The sequence below is a fragment of the Theropithecus gelada genome, chromosome 14, assembly GCF_003255815.1.
Source record: "Theropithecus gelada isolate Dixy chromosome 14, Tgel_1.0, whole genome shotgun sequence".
Lineage (NCBI taxonomy): Eukaryota > Metazoa > Chordata > Mammalia > Primates > Cercopithecidae > Theropithecus > Theropithecus gelada.
Genome location: NC_037682.1, coordinates 47,620,270 through 47,641,151, shown reverse-complemented (window position 1 = coordinate 47,641,151; position 20,882 = coordinate 47,620,270). Strand labels below are relative to the sequence as shown.

At 40.9% G+C, this 20,882-nt stretch overlaps 1 protein-coding gene across 2 annotated transcripts in view; it reads right to left on the bottom strand.

Moving 5' to 3' along the window:
* SERGEF (secretion regulating guanine nucleotide exchange factor) overlaps nt 1–20,882 on the bottom strand; it is a 232,223-nt gene that overhangs the window by 64,503 nt on the left and 146,838 nt on the right. The window lies entirely within an intron of this gene.

Genomic DNA, 20,882 nt, shown 5'->3' with positions numbered 1-20,882 from the left:
ATTTGAAGCAAAGGGGCCTAGGCTGAGAGTTGGGAGATCTGCTTTCTTAGTCTGCCTGGGCATGTCCTCTGGCTGGCGCACAACTGAAACATATCACTGCCCCTTCTAAGACTTGAATATTTCACTTATAGATGAAGATTGGGAACAGTTGGCTTCTGAGATCCTTTCCAGCACCAACCCACTTTAATTCTATAAACCCAACATTCCCAAGTATACCATGGCCATCTGTACTTTGCAGGCTCTCTCTGGAATGGACAAAGGTTATTCTGCAGCGTGGGCACAGACGTGGTCCTGTAATGCAAGATACTGAAAACCACATCCCCACCCCTAACCTACAAATTTCCTCTCTAGGCCTCTTTTATAGGAATGTCTTCAGACTATGCCACTGCCTATCCCACTGACAGTTTAAAGGCAATATAATTAACAAGCTCATCCTTTATCCTCTGTCAACATCTCTGCTGCCATGGCTGGCTCCCCTGTGCTCTGGCCTCCCTAGTGCAAGCTGACTCAGTCAATACCCAAGACTTACCATTTCTACCACTAGGCCCTCTCTTATATTTATTCCCAATTACACATTACTTTGTTAACTTCTGTTCATATTTCCACCCTTTAGATCCTGAATTCATCATCCTTTGTGTATATAAATTCCCAGTTTTCAGAAAAAGTGAAATGTTCCCCTTCTATGCCTTCATGGAGACAGGCTGCAGCTGGAGCCTTTTGGCAGCCAAAAGAGACCCCTTTGCAGCTCTTAGCAATCTGTTACTGAATAATTTGAGAGAATATTGCTAATTATGAACATGTGCCTTTAGAGTCCCAGCTCCTTAAGCTACAGAGTACCCAGGACAAGGTTCTCCTCCTTGAGCAAGTTACTTAACCTCTCTGCCTTAGTTTCCCCATCTATGAAACAGGTATAATAATAGTACCTACCCAACTGTTGATGTAAGAATCAATTAATAATGTATGTAAAATGTGTAAAACCACACATAGACCAATAATGTCAACTATTACTGTTACTACGGTCCAATAAATATTTGAGAGTTGATCATACAGCGTGTTGGCTTCCTGGACTCTTCTTTCCCCTTAACTTTCCTAAAAAGCCAAGCTATTGAAGTCATTATCTTTTTTGTTTCTTAAACTACATTTGAGTTCATATGGTGAGCCTTGGCAGAGCCCCCAAAAACAATGAAATGAAAGGAAACATGTCTAAACGGGTCTACAGTTTGGCATAGCACTGGTTCAGTACAAACCTCTGCTGCATAGCCTTGTACCCAAAACTATGCAGCATAGGGAAATGGAGAATATAACATCTCCAGTGTGGGTGAGTAGCAGAAACTACCCAGAAACAAGCCAAGTCAAGGGCTCCTGAGGCCATGGACTGCTAGGTCACAGCAACAAGGGTGGGGCCTTTGGAGCTCACCTCTAAAGTTGCTGACTTTCTATCTCCAGAGGGGTATAATGTGCCAGCTGAAGTTAGGACTTATGGGCGACAGTTCTGGGCATAGCCTATAACTTGCTGTGTGACTTAGGGCAAATCATTTCCAAACTGAGGCCTTAACTTCCTCTTCTGTAAAGATTAGCCTATTTCTGAAGTTCCCTCCACCATGAAAGTCTGTGGTCCTATGACCCCTGGGCTCTTCTTACATTAGATCAGCTAAGATTCTGCTTCTCCCTCCTCTGAAAAGCAGTCCTTCCCACAGTAGAAGCCTATAAATCTTCTTTGGCTACCCTCTACATTTGGCAAAATTAAAATTTTAAAAAGTATCTGTCCAAGAGCTCCCCATATTTTTCCCCCTTCTTGCTATGTAATGCCATTTGGTAAAAAATTCTTCAAGTAGGTTCCCAACTGATCTTAGTAAATTCCCTTCACAAGAAGTATTAATCTCAGAGGTGCTGCTCGAATAAAATGAACTGACTCACAAAACTTGCAAATACAAAGGCCACGGAGCCAAGGCTTCAGTTTTGAATGGCTTCCCTTCTGTCATATTGCGCAGTCACACAACTTCCAGCCTGCCTCGCGCTCTCTGGGCCACTGTGACCACTTTCTCTATCCTTTTCAGCTGTGGCCTACAAAGAGTAGTAGGAACTTCCATTAATCCGGGTAGATTGAGCTCCTACTTTATCCCTATTTCCTTCCAAAACCATCTTAAACCAACTGTAAAGGAATAAAGAAAGTATGAATCCACCAAGAAAAGAGGAATAGAAGGAGAAACAAGATAGCTCAACACATTTCAGATGACTACCACAGATGAAGGAGGTAACTGACTATGCAGAGTGGAGGAGGCTGAAGCCCTGTGCCTGCTGAAGGGAACAGTGAGAAGGAAATAAATTTTGTCTTACAAGACACTGAAAAGCCTCAGGACTGAGAAGCACCAAGTGTCTTTGAAAGTCAGGTAAGGATAGGGCTGAAATCAGAGGGGTTGCCTGACAGTATATTTATGGGGGGTAGTTAGATACCCAGATTCTCACCAACACATGTAACTAGGCAACCTATCTATCGCTATACCTAACGAACACCACACATTTATTATCTGGCAAAACTGACCTAGGGGAGCCGTGGACCTGGAAAAAGAGTCATTGGAGGGTGGGAATGAGGATCAGAATGAAACAAATGGGTTAAGAGACTAAGTGATGGTCTATGTAAAGGATGATGGGACTCCCCCCAGCCCACTTCCGCCATCCTGCTTCAGAAAGTCAACAATTAAGCATATACACCCCAAGACAAAAGATTAGGGGAAAAGTCCATAAATATTGATCTCTGGAAGTTTACCAATGGAAAAGCTTCCCCAACTCCTCGGTCGAAACATCTTACAAGGAAGTCAGCAGCCAATGCACCCTCTCCACATACACAGAGTCTCACGTAGTATCTCTTTTCAATATAAACAGCCAGCTAAAGATCATCAATCTTTAGAGAGGAAAATCCCTGTATCTGTTAGAATCTCAGTAGAAGACCACATCAAACTGGATAGCCGGCGAGAGTTTAATAAAGGAACCATTTACAGAGGTATGGACAATGTTTATATTCCAGGACTACTAAATAAAACTAGAGCTCTACCACCTCTAAGCCTGAAGAGTGGTTACCCTTGGAGAGGGTGAATTGAAGAGGGTAAAGTTAAGGAGAGGGACACCAGACTGGAATCCCTGATAGAGGGATGCAGCTATGGCAGGTAAGCAGGGAGAAGCTAGGAGAATAAATACCCTGACCTCATTGTTTTTCAGTCCTGGGATCTGCCATTCCTCTCATTAGATGAACCCAACCAGAAGCAAGAGGGCCAGTTGATGCAGGCCATAAAGAGGCCATCCTCCCTAGGGGTATATGGAGTGTGAAAAAAGGTGGATAGTGCATCTACAGGGCAAACAAAAAACATCCAGCACAGTCTCCAGTGTGAAAGGACAGAACCCAAAACAAAGAAATAGAAAATTAAAAATTGGAAAAAAACAGAGTCAAGGCAGAGAACAAAAGAAAACATTTTTTAAAAATCTATAATATCCATAGAAAAATGATAGATGATATGGCAATATAAACAAGAACAGAAAACTATTTTAAAGGATTAAAAATAAGAAAGAGCCTTAGAAATTAAAAATAATAGCTAAATAAAAGTTCCATTAGAAAAGTTGGAAGATCAAGTCAAAAAATTTTCTCACAAAGTGGTACGAAAAGTAAAAACATGCCCAAGAGTAAAGAAAAGATAAGAAAATTAGGAGTCAGGAAATTCAATAAACATTCAATAGAAGTCCCTGAAAGATAGAACAAAGAAAAATAAGGGAAAAAATGTGAACAATTTCAAGAACGATTTCCCAGAACTGACAGGCCTAAGCCTCTGGACTCAGAAGGCTCAATAAACACTGGAACAATGAATAAGGAAGATACATACTAAGGCATGTCATCATAAAATTTCAAAACACTGAAGTAAACAGAAGTTCCTAAGAATTTCAAGGAAAAAAAATGGCAATGTACAAAGAAACACGAATTAGGAAAAGCAGCAGACTTCTCAATAGTAACACTAGATGCTAGAGGACAATGGGAAATGCATGCAAAAGTCAGAATGAAAAAAAATGCCCACCTAGATTTCTTCAAAGAGTGAAAGTGTCAATTAAGTGTGAAAATGGAGTAAATATATTTTCAGAATTTCAAAGAATCAAAAAGTTTACCTTCAACTCCTCCTTTCCAGGAAAGGTACTGAGTCCTGTGCCCCACCAAAATGAGACTAATCTAAAGAAGAAGGAAGGGAACAGGGATTTAACACAGGAAAACGGTATAGAGAAGTCATCAGGTAACCATGGTGCAGGCCTAGAGTAACCATTTCAGAGTGGAACAGAAAGGCAGAACCCCAGAGTGGCATGTGGTGAAAGTGGGGATGGGGAGACTGCTGAAAGAGTTGACATCTTCGACCATGTTGCAAAGCGTGTAAGAGGTGTTTTACAGATGTTTTGGAGGCATTTGGGAACAATTAGTAATTGGTATATAGAAAGTCAATTAAAGGAAGGGAAAAATAAACAGGCAAGTTTAACTCCAAGAAAAGAAAAGTCTAGCATAGGAACCATATCATGATATATTACTTGGCTTAGCAGTGAGAACAGTATTTACACTACTCATAATAATAGACTAATGACTTAACTACAGGTGGGGATGGAGGGAAAGGAAATGAAGGTGGTGGTATAAGATAATTAAATGTTTATTTATAAGGAAGCAACAGATAAAATTTATTTTAAAATTGATATCTTAAATAGACATTTAGTTTAAAAATACAGAGATAGACACCCCAAAATAATTCAAAATGGTTGGCTCCAGAAATCAGACAACAGAATGGGAAAAGATGAGGCAGAAATTGCCATTATTAAGGCTTTTAGTATTTTAAAAAATTTTTAACTCTGTACATACACTATTTTGTAATAAACAAAAGGTAATCTAATTTAAAAGTGCATGCTCCAGAATCAGATAACCTGGCTCCAATCCTGGTTTCATCACATATGAGTTTAAGATCTTACTATGTTTAGCTTTTCTGAGCCTCATTTTCCTCATCTGTAGTACAGGGTTACATGTTAAGCGTACAGAAGTGTATATAAGATACACACACAGTGGATGTAAGAGTGTGTGTAAGAGCTTAGTGAAACAGTGTAAGAGCTGAGCCTGGCACTTGGCATACAGTAAGTTCCCTGAGGAGGAAGAAGGGATCATCATGAGATGGTCAGATCACCTCAACTTTGTTTCAAGAGTGAAGGCTAAACCCTCTCCACCCTAACATACACAATAATCAGGTAGCAAGCAGTGAGGGCAAGGACCATTTCCTATGTCCTCTCACTTCATCCACAAGGCTTAGCTTCATATTGTATACCCAGGAAGAACATTTCCAGTAATACATGTCTGTGGCATTGACTTAAGAATAGAGGAGCAAGAGAGATGACAAAGAGGGCCATATGGGAAGCAAGGCGAAACACCAGAAAGAGCACTGAAGTGAGTCAGAGGAAACAGAAACAGACACTCTGAGCACCTACTCTGTGCCAAGAGCTTTTCCATAAACCACATAATTCGCTCCAATGACACGTACATACAGAAGCTATTATTATCTCAGTCTTTAAGGATGAGAAACCCACAGTTTAGAGAGGGTGGCAATCTTGCCCGTGGTCAGATATTAAGATATTAAGCAGCAGAGCTGGAAATGGAACCCATGACTTCCCAACTTCAAGACCTCATCCCCCTTATACTACATTATGCTGCTTGGGGCAAATCATGCAACTCTTCTAAGATTCCATCTCCCCACTGTACAGTAGGGATTATACTTTCTCTGAGAACTTCAGAGTTACTGTGAGAATGAAAGAAGTTGATGAGTCAAAGTGCCTGATACACTATGAAGCAGTGAGCACACATGAGGACCTACTGACATATGCATGCGTGCCACAAGGGCTACACTGTGGAGCTTCCTAAGTCAGCTGTTCGGCTTGGTTGTCATGGGAAGAGAAAAGGGCTGGCTTTGGCTTAGGCCTGGAGTTGCAACTAGAATCGGGCAGAATCTGGGCCAAGGAGTCTGATGGGGATTCTAGAGCCACAGTCAGACTGTAAATCATGACATCCCCCATCCAATAGGTCAGTAGCAACTTGTCTCGGCTAAAAAGCACAAACTTACCAAATTAATATCTTATAAAGCCACAAGATTAAACCCACTGCCATTCCTCCCAGGTTTCTCTGTTGAACAGTACTAGCTTCTAAAAATAGATCAAATCAAGTCATTTCTCTGCTTTAAAACCTTTCCTGCACCTTCACCCCACAGGATGAAGTTCCAGTTTCTTAGCCTGACATTAAAGCCTTTATGACCTGGTCGTAGCCATCACTGTAGCCTTGTCTCCCACTGCTCTGCTCCCCTCCAGATGCCCTCATTTCCCCCAGTTTGCCATGCCTTCTCCATACTTTTGCTCATGTTGATCATATTCCCTGGAATACCTTTCTCTTCTTCATACTCATCCTTTAAGAACCACTTCAAGCATCATCTCTTCTAAGAAGCATTCCCTAACCCCATGTTAAGATGAAGGTGTGAATTTACGGCTGAATAAAACAGTTTCAAAGTGAGAGAGCTAGTAGAGACCTCAAAGATTACCTTACGCAATTCTCCTATTTTATCCATAAAGAAAAGGAGGCCTGTAGAAGAAAGTGGCCTTCCCAAGGTGTCAGCAGCTTGTCTAGTACTCAGGTATCCTGTCCCAGTACTCTTCCTATTGCATGATACAGCTTCTTAATGAATGAATTCATGAATAGACAAATAGGCAAACCGAATGTTGCTAAAGTACTGCCCAGGGACAGCACGGTAAATGAATAGTCACAGCTGTTCTACATTTAAGGGCTTTAGGTGCACCCAGGAGGAACAGAAGATTCCAGAGGTAAGAGGCAGCAGGGACAGCAGTCACAGGACAGGTGATACAGAGGGGCACCAGCATAGGCTGAGGCCTGTGGATGCTGAGAAGCAATACTGTGAGTCTGGGTTTTGCAGATACAATGGTGCTGCCCAGGCTCAGGAAGCTAGTATCTGTCTAAGGAAGGACAAAGCAGGCTCATGGGCAGACTACTTGGCCATTGTCCAAGCTGCCCAATGCCACATGTGGTCATCCCCTAGGTGCTATGCTCTGGGAGATAGACAAAAGGATGGGACTGGCCTCTGCCCCTACAAACAAGTACCATCAGTAATGCTAGCTCTGCTGTTGCTTTCTCCTGTCTTCCAAAGTCACATGTGTATTAAAAGTTCAGTTTATGCTGTTTGATATGCTAATTAACCTAAGTCAAACCTCTGCAGGGAGCAGCAAAAGAAGCAGCAAGTGCAGACCTTGCAGTCAGCAGACCCGACCTTAGTTTGAATTCTGGGCTCTACTTCTTTGAGTCTCCATTTTCTCATCTGAAAAACGGGGACAATTTCTATCTACTTTCTACCCTGCATGGTGATAACTAAATGAGATGATATACACAAAATGCTTAGAATAGTATCAGCACTTTGTACTTAACTACATCACTTCAGTTTTACTCTGTAAAAAGATATTATCCTTTAAAGAAAAAAAGTTTTATCTGCTATAATTGTCAACTTCTAAAGAATCTTCCTAAATAACCCACGATAGTTCTACACTGTCTAAACAATAAAGTCAATGCCCTTCAGCATGCTGCTGGAGACTTGGTCCTAAGCTGTTTTGCTAGTTGGCCACTTGTCCCTCAACCATGATTCACACTTTAGAGCCTTCTTTCCCTTTGCTCATGCTTATCCCTCAGCACAGAATGCTGCTCTTTACCCTTCCTCCACTCAGGAGCCACCTCTTCCACAAGGATTTCCAAAATTAATCATTCTTACGTCTTCATTCTTTCTCCTAGTTCTTATCATGGTCTGGTTTGTATGCATTCATTCATTCATTTACTCAGTATTTAAGTGCAAAGTATGTGCCAAATTTAATTTCCATAGCTCTCTTTCCCACTAAATGTGAGTTCCATGAATGTGACTACATGAATGTGAATTCCATGAATGCTGTATTCTTCCACAGCATCCATAATACTACATGGCACATCATCAGCCACTAGTAAGCTGAAGGGAGAGAATGAGAAAAATATTGCATATAATGTTCATTCAGTATTTAACAAACACATGAAGCACCTATTGCATGCAAGGCAAGTATAGATGGTCTGAGTCTATGAAGATGTTCAATACAGTCTGTGGACATGAAGACAGACTTTGAGAGTTGCAGAAGACTTTAGAAATTGTCTAGTCCAGCTCCCACATCTCCCAGACAGGGATTCCAAAGGCCCAGAGAATGAGAGTAACTGCCTAGGATAACACAGAGTTATCACCATAACTCTAGTTATGGTGCACAGTGGAAGGCTGTCTCTAACTTGCTCTAATTCTTTGTATTCCCTCTTTGAGTTCACATTAGATTTACTTTTGCCAGGTCTCAAACCTCCTGAGTAACTGTAAACAAGTGCAGTGAGTCACCAATGCAGTTTCTGCCACTGTAAGCAACCCTAAAAAGGACCAGAGCATTGTGCTAAACAGGTGGTCAACCTTGTGCCTAAAATGACCAGCATGAAAGAGTAATTTAGCAAGTATGGGAGCCTCCTCAACAGCCTAGCACCCTCACCTGTGGTGTCATACAGAACGACTCCTCAACTCCTGTGGAGTGATATAAATGTTGCTTCTTTAGGAACAGTGAAAAATCTACCTTGATTGAGAGGTAAAAAGTTACATCTTGGGTTTGAAGCTATATATGACTTAACAGAAATGTGACTTGAGCAATAAGTAAGATTCTGTAAAAATATCTATATTTATTGTGAAACATCTTATTTATTTATTTATTTATTTATTATTATACTATAAGTTCTAGGGTACATGTGCATAACGTGCAGGTTTGTTACATATGTATACTTGTGCCATGTCGGTGTGCTGCACCCGTCAACTCGTCAGCACCCATCAACTCGTCATTTACATCACGTATAACTCCCAATGCAATCCCTCCTCCCTCCCCCCTCCCTGTGATAGGCCCCGGTGTGTGATGTTCCCCTTCCCGAGTCCAAGTGATCTCACTGTTCAGTTCCCACCTATGAGTGAGAACATGCGGTGTTTGGTTTTCTGTTCTTGCGATAGTTTGCTGAGAATGATGGTTTCCAGCTGCATCCATGTCCCTACAAAGGACACAAACTTATCCTTTTTTATGGCTGCAGAGTATTCCATGGTGTATATATGCCACATTTTCTTAATCCAATCTGTCAATGATAGACATTTGGGTTGATTCCAAGTCTTTGCTATTGTGAATAGTGCTGCAATAAACATATGTGTGCATGTGTCTTTATAGCAGCATGATTTATAATCCTTTGGGTATACACCCAGTAATGGGATGGCTGGGTCATATGGTACTTCTAGTTCTAGATCCTTGAGGAATCGCCATACTGTTTTCCATAATGGTTGAACTAGTTTACAATCCCACCAACAGTGTAAAAGTGTTCTATTTCTCCACATCCTCTCCAGCACTTGTTGTTTCCTGACTTTTTAATGATTGCCATTCTAACTGGTGTGAGATGAAACATCTTTCCTAAATGTAAAAGGTTTATCTCGTATCTGGCCTGTTGGAGAGGAAAATACGGTGCCCCAAGCGGCCAGGTGTGGTAATGGCGACGAATATATCAGTTCCAGAGCTGGGAAAGGCAAGACCTGGGACAGAGCACTGGTAACCGAGAACTAAAAAACTGTTGTTCCCACCTATGAGTGAGAACATGCGGTGTTTGGTTTTCTGTTCTTGCGATAGTTTGCTAGGACTTGGGAAGGGAAACATCATACATTGGGGCCTATTATGGGGGGGAGGGGGGAGGGGGGAGGGATTGCATTGGGAGTTATACCTGATGTAAATGACGAGTTGATGGGTGTTGATGAGTTGATGGGTGCAGCACACCAACATGGCACAAGTATACATATGTAACAAACCTGCACGTTATGCACATGTACCCTAGAACTTAAAGTACAATAATAATAATAAAAAAGAATATAACTAGATTGTAACACAAGGGATAAATGCTCAAGGGGCTGGATACGCCATTCTCCATGATGTGATTATTACGCATTGCATGCCTGTGTCAAAACATTTCATGTATCCCATAAATATATACACCTACTATGTACCCACAAAAATTAAAAATTAAAAAAAAATTAAAAAAATAAAAAATAAATACAATAGGAAAAAAAAAACTGTTGCTTTGCCTTTAGCTGCTGTCTCCCCGTTTGGCGAACAGCTCAAGCAACCACGTGAGAAAGCCCCTTGAAAACCAGGCACAAGGCCGGGCGCGGTGGCTCACGCCTGTAATCTCAGCACTTTGGGAGGCCAAGGAGGGCGGATCATGAGGTCAGGAGATCAAGACCATCCTGGCAAACACGGTGAAACCCCATCTCTACTAAAAATACATAAAATTAGCCGGGCATAGTGGCAGGCGCCTGTAGTCCCAGCTACTCTGAGGCAGGAGAATGGCGTGAACCCAGGAGGCAGAGCTTGCAGTGAGTGGAGATTACGCCACTGCACTCCAGCCTGGGCAACAGAGCGAGACTCTGTCTCAAAAAAAAAAAAAGAAAAAAAAAAAAAAAAAAGAAAACCAGGCACTATCTCCTTCTGAATAGCACAAGCTAGACTTGAGTGCTAGTCCTAGCTCTGCTACTGACTAGCTGTGCAATTTTGGGTAATGCCTTAGGGCTGCTCTGGTAGCAACAGAACCCAGAAGGCAGCCAAAGAATTCAATAAATAGTTTTGAGATAATTGATCAGCCATTTAAAAAACTGCGAGGCTGAATGCACACCTGAGTTATACCAGGATAAATTCCAAACGGATCGAAGATTTAGATACCAAAAATAAAACCATAAAAATATAGTCATGTACCACATCGCCATGTTTTGGTCAACAGTTGATTCATATATACAACGGTAGTCCCATAAGATTATAATGGAGCTGAAAAAATTCGTATTGCCCACTGCCATAGTAGCTGTGACAATGTTGTAACACAACATATTACTCATGTTTGTGATGATGCTGGTGTAAACAAAACTACTGTGCTTCTAGTCATATAAAAGTCTAGCACATACAATTATGTACAGTATGTAATCATGCTTGATAGATGAATGACTATGTTACTGGTTTATGTATTTACCATACTATACTTTTTATTGTTATTTTAGAGTGTATTCCTTCTACTTACTATTTTTTTTTTTAAGTTAACTGTAAAAATACCTCCTAAAAGTCAGGTCCTTCAGGCGATATTCCAGAAGAAGGCATTGTTACCATTGGAGATGATGGCTCCATACATGTTATTGCCTCTGAAGACCTTCCAGTAAGACAAGATATGGAGGTGAAAGACAGTGATATTGATAATTCTGACCCCGAATAGGCCTGAGCTAATGTGTGTGTTTGTGTTTTAAACAAAAAAGTTTAAAAAGCAAAATAATTATAATAATAATTTAAGAAATACAAAAAAGCTTATAAAATAAAGATATTAAAAATATTTTTGCACTGTATACAATGTTTGTGTTTTCAGCTGTGTTATTACAAGAGTAAAAAAGATTTTTAAAGTTCAGAAAGCAAAATGTTACAGTAAGCTATGGTTAATTTTTGTTTGAAGAAAGAGAGTTTTTATGTGTAATTTAATGTAGCCTAAGTGCATAGTATTTACAGCCTAAGTGTATAGTGTTTATAAAGGCTACAGTAGTATATAATAAGGTCCTGGGCATTCATATTCACTCATCACTCACTCACTGACTCACCCAGAACAACTTCCAGTCCTGAAAGCTCCATTCATAGTAAGTACCATATACAGATGTACCATTTTTAATCTTTTGTACCATATTTTTAATGTTTAGATACATAAATACTTACCATTGTGTTACAAGTGCCTACATATTCAGTACAGTAACATGCTGTCCAGGTTTATAGCCTAGGAGCAACAAGCTAAGCCACACAGCCTAGGTGTGTCCTAAGCTATACCATCTAGCTTTGTTAAGTACACTTTATAATGCTTGCACAATGACAAAATTATCTGACGACACATTTCTCAGAACATATCCCCCCTTTTGAGTCTTTGAGGGAGTCTTGCTCTGTCACCCAGGCTGGAGTCCAGTGGCAGGATCTTGGCTTGCTACAACCTCCGCCTCCCTGGTTCAAACAATTCTTGTGCCTCAGCCTCCCAAGTAACTGTGATTACAGGCATGTGCCACTAAGCTCAGCTAATTTTTTTGTATTTTTAGTAGAGACGGGGTTTCACCATTGTATTAGTCTGTTTTCACACTGTTAATAAAGACATACCCAAGACTGGGTAATTTATAAAAGAAAGAAATTTAATGGACTTACAGTTCCCTGTGGTTGGGGAGGCCTCACAATTGTGGCAGAAGACACGGAGGAGCAAGTCACATCTTACATAGATGGTGGCAGGCAAAGAGAGAGCCTGTGCAGAGAAACTCCCCTTTTCAAAACCATCAGATTTCGTGAGACTTATTAACTATCACAAGAGCAGCACAGGAAAGACCTGTCCCTGTGATTCCATTACCTCTCACCATGTCTCTCCCACAACACATGGGAATTCGAGATGAGATTTGGGACACAACCAAACCATATCATTCCGCCCCTGGCCTCTCCTAAATCTCATGTCTTCACATTTCAAAACCAATCATGTTTTCTTAACAGTGTCCTAAAGTCTTAACTCATTTCAGCATTAACTCAAAAGTTCACAGTCCAAAGTCTCATACGAGACAAGGCAAGTCGCTTCTGCCTATGAGTCTATAAAATCAAAAGTAAGTTAGTTACTTCTTAGATACAATGGGGGTACAGGCTTTGGGTAAATATAGCCATTCAAAACGGGAGAAATTGGCCAAAACAAAGGGACCATAGGCCCCATGCAAGTCCAAAATCCAGTAGAGTAGTCAAATCTTAAAGTTCCAAAATGATCTCCTTTGCCTCCATGTCTCACAGCCAGCTCATGCTGATGTAAGAGGGGAGTTCCCATGGTCTTGGGCAGCTCTGCCCCTGTGGCTTTGCAGGGTGCAACCTCCTTCCCAGTTGCTTGCACGGGTTGGCACTGAGTATCTGTGGCTTTTCCAGGTGCACAGTGTAAGCTGTCAGTAGATCTATCATTCTGGGGCCTGGAGGATAGTGGCCCTCTTCTCACAGCTCCACTAGGCAGTGCCCCAGTAGGGAGTCTGTGTCGGGGATCTGACCCCACATTTCAGTTCTACACTCCTCTTGCAGAAGTTCTCCATGAGGGCCCCACCACTGTAGCAAAATTTTGTCTGGGCATCCAGGCATTTCCATACATCTTCTGAAATCTAGGCAGAGGTTCCCAAACCCCAGTTCTTGACTTCTGTGCACTCACAGGCTCAACACCATGTGAAAGCTGCCAAGGCTTGAGGCTTGTACCCAGTGAAGCCATGGCCAGGGCTCCACATTGGCCCCTTTCAGCCACAACTGGAGTGGCTGGGACACAGGGCACCAAGTCCTTAGGCTGTACACAGTAGAGGGACCCTGGACTCAGCCCAGAAAACCATCTTTTCCTCCCAGGCCTCTGGGTCTGTGATAAGAGGGGCTGCCATGAAGACCCCTGACATGCCCTGGAGACATTTTCCCTATTTTCTTGGGGATTAACATTTGGCTGCTCATTACTTAGGCAAATTTCTGCAGCTGGCTTGTATTTCTCCTTAGAAAAATGGGATTTTCTTTTTTATCACATCATCAGGCTGTAAATTTTCCGAACCTTTACGCTCTGTTTCCCTTTTAAAACTGAATGCCTTTAACAGCGCCCAAGTCACCTCTTGAATGCTTTGCTGCTCAGAAATTTCTTCCACCAGATACCCTAAATCATTTCTCTCAAGTTCAAAGTTCCACAAATCTCTAGGGCAGGGGCAAAATGCCACCAGTCTCTTTGTTAAAACACAGCAAGGATCACCTTTACTCCAGTTCCCAACAAGTTCCTCATCTCCATCTTAGACTACCTCAGTCTGGATTTTATTGTCCATAGCATTATCAGTATTTTGATCAAAGTCACTCAACAAGTCTCTAGGGGGTTCCAAACTTTCCCACATTTTCCTGTCTTCTTCTGATCCCTCCAGACTGTTCTAACCTCTGTTACCCAGTTCCAAAGTCACATCCACATTTTCGGGTATCTTTTCAGCAGCACCCCACTCCTGGTATGAATTTACTGTATTAGTCCATTTTCATGCTGCTAATAAAGACATACCTGAGACTGGGCAATTTACGAAATAAAGAGGTTTAATGGACTTACAGTTCCACATGGCTGTGGAGGCCTCACAATTATGGCAGAAAGCAAGGAGGAGAAAGTCACATCTTACATGGATGGTGGCAGGCAAAGAGAGAGCTTGTGCAGGGAATCTCTCCTTTTTAAAACCATCAGCTCTTGTGAGACTTATTCACTGTCAAGAAAACAGCACAGGAAAGATCTGCTCCCATGATTCAATTGTCTCCCACAAGGTCACTCCCCACAACACGTGGGAATTCAATATGAGATTTGGGTAGGGACACGGCTAAACCGTATCAGTCATGTTGATCAGGCTGTTCTCAAACTCCTGGCCTTAAGTGATCAGCCTGCCTTGGCTTCCCAAAGTGCTGGGATTATAGGTGTGAGCCACTGACCCTGGCCACGTATCCCCATTTTTAGGCAATGCATGACCATACTAGAATAAAATATAAAGAAAGACCATTATACTCTGGAGTAGAGAAGGATTCCCTGACTCAAAATCCAAAAGCCGTACAGGAAAAGACTGATACATTTAATCTATAGTAAAAGAAAAGGTTGTATGGCAAAGTATTAAGGACAAAATAAACAAAAACATTAAAAACAAAAGATAAAAAGTTGGGAAAATATATTTGCAATTCAAATCACAGAACAATGCCTAATCTCCCTAACATGTAAAGAACACCTAGACATTTATTATAAAAAGACTAACAATCCTTTTTCTATTCAATTGTTTTAAAAAAATAAAAGGCTGTCTTAGTCCTTCTGGGCTGCTATAACAAAATACCTTAGACTGGAAAATGTATAAACAATAGAAGTTCTGAAGGCTGGGAAGTCCAAGATCTATGTACTAGCTGATCTGATGGTACATAGTGAGGGCCTGTTCCTTTTAGATGGCACCTTTTAGATGGCACCTTTTAAATGTCCTCACATGGCAAAAGGGGTGAACAAGCTCCCTTGGACCTCTTTTACAAGGATACTAATCCCGTTCTTGAAGGTAGAGCCCTCATGACCTAATCACCTCCCAAACACCCCACCTCTGAATGCTATCACATTAGGGAATAAATCTCAAAATAAAATTTTTCGAAAGACACAAACATTCAGACTCTACAGCAAAGGCAAAGGATACTGAGGTAGAAAAAATAATGGCCTCCTAAATGTCCTAATTCCTAGAGCCTATAAATATGTTTTGTTACACAGCAAAGGGGAACTGAGTTATCAGATGAAATTAAGGTTGCTAATTAGCCGATATTAAGACAGGGAGTGATATGGTTTAGCTGTGTCCCCACCCAAAATCTTATCTTGAATTGTAATACCCATAATCCCCAGGTGTCAAGGGAGAGACCAGGTGGAGGTAATTGAATCATGGGGGCAGTTTCCCCCATGCTATTCTTGTGATAGTAAGTTCTTGTGAGATCTGATGGTTTTATAAGGGGCTCTTCCCCACTTCATGTAGCACTTCTCCTTCCTGCCTTGCTTCCCCTTCACCTTCCACCATGATTGTAAGTTTCCTGAGGCGTTCCCCAGCCACGCTGAACTGTGAGTCAATTAAACCTCTTTCCTTTATAAATTATCCAGTCTTAGGCAGGTATTTACAGCAGTATGAAAAAGTACTAATACAGGGAGATTATGCTGGATTATCCAGGCAGGGCTGATATAATCAGAAGGGTCCTTAAATGTAGAAAAGGGAGGCAGAAGAGTCAGTATCAGAGTGATGCAGTAGGAGAAAGAAAAGTCATGGCTTGAAAAGCCATGGCTGGGTTTGAAGATGGAAGGGGTCACAAGTCAAGGAATATAGGTAGCCTTTAGTAGCTAGAAAGGGCAAGAAAATGAATTCTCTCTGGAACTTCCAGAAAGGAATGAAGGCTGCTGACAGCTTGATTTTAGCCAAGTGAGACCCATCTTAGATTTCTGACCTCAAACTTGAAGATAATACATTTGTCTTGTTTTAAGCCATTAATTTTATGGTAATTTGTTACAGCAACAATGAATAAACTAATATGGGTGTGGAAAACTCTTCATAAAGGAGGAAATATAAATAGTTCTTGAACATATAAAAAGATGCTAAACCTTCATTTACAATAATTAAAATTAGACAGATTAAAAAGGCCACAATAATCTTAAAAAAGAACAAAGTAGGAGAGCTTATAATGCTAGATATCAAGATTTATTATAAAGTTACATTAATCAAGCTGGTGTGCTACTAGTACACAAAAGGAAAAACAAACTAATAAAAAAGAATCTAAAAGCACATTCACATATACATGCAGTCTCTTGATTTATAACAAAGATGCCTCCACAATTCAATGGTAAAAAATGAACTTTTCAATAAATGGTTCTAAATGTTTTAAAATACTAATTTGAGATGGATTTTAGGACTAAATACCAAAGGCAAAATAATAAAGCTTCACAAAGAAAACACAGGAGAATACTTTCATGATCTTGGAATGGGTAAAAATGTCTTAAATAGGGCACAAACACCTCAAACCATTAAAGGAATGGTCAATAAACTGGACTTCATTAAAATAAATATTCATCAAAAGAACAATTAAGAAAGTAAAAGAGTAAGCCACTGGCTGGGAGAAGATGTTTACAATACACATATTCAACAAAGGACTGGAATCTACAAGATATAAAGGATGCCTACAAGTCACTAAGAAAAGCATAGACAAAAACCCAACTTAAAACGATGGGCAAAGGCTTAAAGTCTTTGGATTTGACAAAAGAAGCCATCCAAATGGCCTATAAGCATACAAAAAGGTACTCCACATCATTAGTTATGAGAGAAATGCAAATTAAAATCAGTGAGATTCCATACTGCACATTCAACAGAATTGCCTAAATCTATAAGATAGAAAATATCTGGTGAGAGTATAGGACAAATGGAACTATCATATTGCTGGTGGGGGTGTAAATTGGTGCAACTACTTTAAACAGTTGCGCAGTATTTACCAATTATAAACATGAACTAGAATTCCTAGTCTTAATCATGCACCCAAGAGAAATAAATGTATATGTCTACCAAAAGGCGTGTATAAGAATGTACATAGCATCCCCAAACTGGAAACAACCCAAATGTTCAACAGTTAAATGGTTAAGTAAGTTGTGATATAGTTATACAGTAGAATATTACCGAGCATTATAAAATTACTGCTGCACACAACATGAATGATTCTTATAGACACAATGTGTTGAACAAAAGAAGTCAAACACCATTCATATGAAGTCCAAACAAAGGCATCTTTGGAGATAGAAGTCAGAAGAACGCTTACCTCTGGGGGTGGGTTATAGGCAGAGATGGAGCGTGAACTAGTCTTCCAGGGTGCTGGAAATGTTCTATATCTTGCTCTGGGTGGTGTTTTCTTAAGTATATACATATGTAAAAATTCATCAATCTGAACCCTTAAGATTTGTGCACTTTACTGTATATTTTATACTTCAACTTTAAAAGATAAACAAAAACTACCCTGAGTAGTTGCTTACCTATCAGACTGGCAAAAATCCGAGTTTCTTAACATATCCTATTAGGGAGACTGCAATAAATAAGTACCCTTACACATTGCTAGCAGGAGTCAAAAATGGCATAGCCCCTATGGAGGCCAATTTTGAAGTACATTGCACAATTACAAATATATTTATACTTTGACACAGTAATTTCACTTCTAGGAACTTACCCTATAACTATACTCTCCTACACATGAAATAACATATATAGAAGGTCATTCACTATAGTGTTGCTTAAATAACAAAAGACTAGAAATTACATAAATGTCCATGAACAGGGCACTAGTTAAATATATCAAGGTACATAGGAACATTGGAATATTAAATAACTGTAAAAAAAAAGAGCTAGGACAGCTTTTATACTGATATGGAAAGATCTCCCAGAAAAATCGTTGAGAAAAATCAGGCACTGAGAAATGAGCATAGTATGCTACCATTTATGTAAAAGGCAGGATAAAAACATATCTTAGTATTCACTTACATATGTAAAAGGACACTAGAAGGATACAGAAGAAACTAGTAACAGGCTTTAGCTGCACATGTGGTAGAAGGGTTTTGGGGAACTGGAGAGAGGGAGATAGCATGGAAGGGAGTTTTTCATTTTAAACACTGAAACAAAAAGATGAAATACTCCTCTCTGGTGGCTTGAAAAACAGGCCAGATCATCACCAGTCTGCAGGAAGGCAGCATCGGGTAGTAGTCCACAGGCTCTGAAATTAGAGGCGTGGGTAAAAAACCTAACACACAAATTCTTCCTACTTGTGTGACCTGGGCAGGGTAAATTGCTCACCCTTCAGCTTCATTTTCCCTTACCTAGAAGATGGGATTAACCAGAGTACCAGCTTATCAATTTGCTGTGAGGATTAAATGGGATGAGATAGGTAAGTATTTACATTCTGCCTATCTTGTTGTGCATAGAAACATACAAGTTTGTATCTGCCTCTAAGCTCTCTACAAGGCCCTAGGGTTTGGAGATATCACCTCTCAAAGGAATATCCAGTGCCAAAAAAAGTTATTTCTTTATATTCCTATTAAGTTCTTACATGAAATTGCTTGATAGTTTCATGCCAAGGTCAGATGTTCTGCCATACATATTATAAAGGTACAATGGTTCAACAGTTGAAAATCATCTGTGAAATGAAAAAAAAATCTATGCATATATTATCGCTCCAATTTAGTAAAAGAATTGGCTCTGCTTGGAGGAGGAGGAGGAGGAGGCATCACACTTCCCTGCCAATAACCAACCCTTTAACAATGGCTGTCTGGCAAGCCTGAGTGCTCCAGGAAAAGGCCACCAATAAAATCCTTCCAAGGTCTGCGTGGAGCAGGGAGAGAGAAAACGCAGTCAGCTCTTTTTCCTCCGCAGGAAGGGAAGACAAAACTGCACATCAGGGGAGAAGGCAAACAAATTGCCAATTCAAGCCAAAATAAGCTGCTCCTGATGGAAGCACAACAGCTGGAGCCAATTCATCCAGACACAGAGGTGAGGGGCCTGAAAACAGAGCTGGATCTGGGGACCCTGCCTCTGAAAGGCAGGGATCTTCTCAGCAAGTGATGGCCACGTGCCCTCATTTCACCTCAGCCTATGCCCACAAATGGGAGTTAGCCAGTGAGCTTTGTCAGATGTGGAAAGAAATCCTAGGTGGAAAGGAAGAAAGCGAATTAGTGAAGCAGCCAAGTGGACAAGCACCTGTGGAGCACCTATGACGTGGCAGGTACTGAGCATGCACTTGACATACATATGCCATTGGGAAGAACAGCTTCTGGGAGTGGGTATCAGGGTGTCAATTTTACAAATGAGGAATCAGGCTCGGTGAGGCAGAGTGATTGTACAAGGCACATAGGTAGAGAATGCCCAAGCCAGCCATGGTCAATGGCCTCAGCTCTCTCTTTTCTGATTGTCACCTGAGTCTGTCTATGCTTAGCTCCAACAGTTCTTAGTCTAAAGCAGGAACTCATACCACTTCACCATTCTGTCTAGCCATGGGGGCACCTGGTGGCAAAGACAAAACATGTCAAGAGAAACTTAATTGGAAAACTAAGGAAGTAACTAAACCAAATTTCAAAAGAAGTGAACAAAGAAACCCAGAAGCACATAAAGCAGCAGAGTAAAATTTCCATCTTCGCAAGAAACTGAAATGTGGCTTCCATGGGGCTTGCCTCAGGCTGGAACATGCAGGGCCTGAGTTCCTGTCTGGGACAATGAATAGCAGAATCCTGTCTTTGAACAAATCTGGGCTATCACTGTTTCCAGGGCTGTTTGGATGTGCAGATTCCCCAATGGGAACCCCAGGCTCCAGTTTACAAATCCATCCTGCAGCTATGCTGAGATCTTGCCATGGACCCTGATATCCAGGCTGGGAAAGACACTTCCTTCTCTAGCTCCTGAGTTTCCTATCCTGGCCTCAGGCTTATAATTATTTCCTTCCTTGAGGTCTTAATATAGAATAATAATAATAATAGCAGCTAACATTTATTGAGTCTTTACTTGTGTTAGGCGCTGTTCTTAGCACTTTACCTAACAACCTTATGAAGTCAATAATAATATATCCCAGATGAGGTGATCAAGACACAGAGAAGGTAAGTCACTTATACAGGTTACACAGCTCGTAAGTGGAGGAGACAGCTGTACTATTTACTGCAGTAACTGTAGGACCAGTTCAAACCAATTAATCACTGCTTAAGTTACAGGTAATGCAGAGCCAAAGTTACCTGGCATGCTCAGGAGAAAAGCTTTAGCAACCTAATGGTTACCATCACCAGCCTGGCCAACCAGCTGCACTGGCATTACCTGGGATTAGTTTAAAATGCCACAAAACCTTGACACACTCCCAGGTTGGGGAGATTGATTTGAGAGTTGCCTCCCTGTCTCCTTGTCAATTGACTCACAATAAAGCTTTTTTCTTTTTCTCAAAGCCAGTGTCACAGTATTTGCTTCTGTGTGCACTGGGCAGTGAGCCCATTGCTCAGGTAACACTGCTACTTATCTCTACGACCTGTTTAACCCCTTTAACCTCTGAGCCTGTTTTGTCTCTAAAGCAGACACAACAAATATACTTTGAGGAATTGTTTCCATTAACCCAAGACAGAGTAGGTTCTCAATCATGTCCTTTCACCATTCTCTGTTTCACCTCCCTTTCCAAGT